The sequence below is a fragment of the Sinocyclocheilus anshuiensis genome, unplaced genomic scaffold, assembly GCF_001515605.1.
Source record: "Sinocyclocheilus anshuiensis isolate Anshui unplaced genomic scaffold, SAMN03320099.WGS_v1.1 scaffold1647, whole genome shotgun sequence".
Classification (NCBI taxonomy): domain Eukaryota; kingdom Metazoa; phylum Chordata; class Actinopteri; order Cypriniformes; family Cyprinidae; genus Sinocyclocheilus; species Sinocyclocheilus anshuiensis.
In genome coordinates, this window is record NW_015549848.1 from 224959 (window position 1) to 225808 (window position 850).

At 35.1% G+C, this 850-nt stretch overlaps 1 protein-coding gene across 1 annotated transcript in view; it reads right to left on the reverse strand.

Annotated features, from left to right (window-relative positions):
- Nucleotides 1-850, reverse strand: part of LOC107660911 (protocadherin beta-16-like) — a 40102-nt gene that overhangs the window by 31519 nt on the left and 7733 nt on the right. The window lies entirely within an intron of this gene.

The following is an 850-nucleotide window of genomic DNA, read 5'->3' on the forward strand; positions in this document are numbered from 1 at the left end:
TGGGGTTCAAAAAAAGAAAAAAAAAAAAAAAAAAAGGCAGCACAAAATAATAATGATAATAATAATAATAATAATTAATAACATAAATAAAATAAAATAAAAATCTCAGACAACAAAGGTAAATGCTAATGCAAGTACCATGGAAAGCGACAGTTTAGAGAGAGCGAGAGAGAGACTGAGACTATCCTGTGACAGTAATATCCATCCTTTTAGCTGAATATAAATAAGAAAGATTACCGAAATCGGTATTTGAATCTCTTTATAAGCTAATTTCACAAATGCAACATATCGATAAAAGAATCGCAAAGCAATAAACAAACATACAAATAAACCACGGATTGAAATACAAACTACAGAATCGCCATTTAAACCCAAATTGATGTTAGACACAATGTTGAATGAACTTAAAGGAACACTCCACTATTTTTGAAAATAGGCTCATTTTCCAACTCCCCTAGAGTTAAACAGTTGAGTTTTACCATTTTCTAATCCATTCAGCCGATCTCTGGGTCTGGCGGTAGCACTTTTAGCTGTAGCTTAGCACAGATCATTGAATCTGATTAGACCGTTAGCATCTCGCTCAAAAATGACCAAAGAGTTTCGATATTTTTCCTATTTAAAACTTGACTCTTCTGTAGTTTCATCGTGTACTAAGACCGACAGAAAATGAAAAGTTGCGATTTTCTAGGCCGATATGGCTAGGAACTATACTCTCATTCCGGCGTAATAATCAAGGAACTTTGCTGCCATACCATGGGTGCAGCAGGCACAATAATATTACGCAGCGCCTGAAAATAGGCTTATTGGAAGTTACCTAGCTGGGGACTATTTTCAGGCGCTGCGTAATATT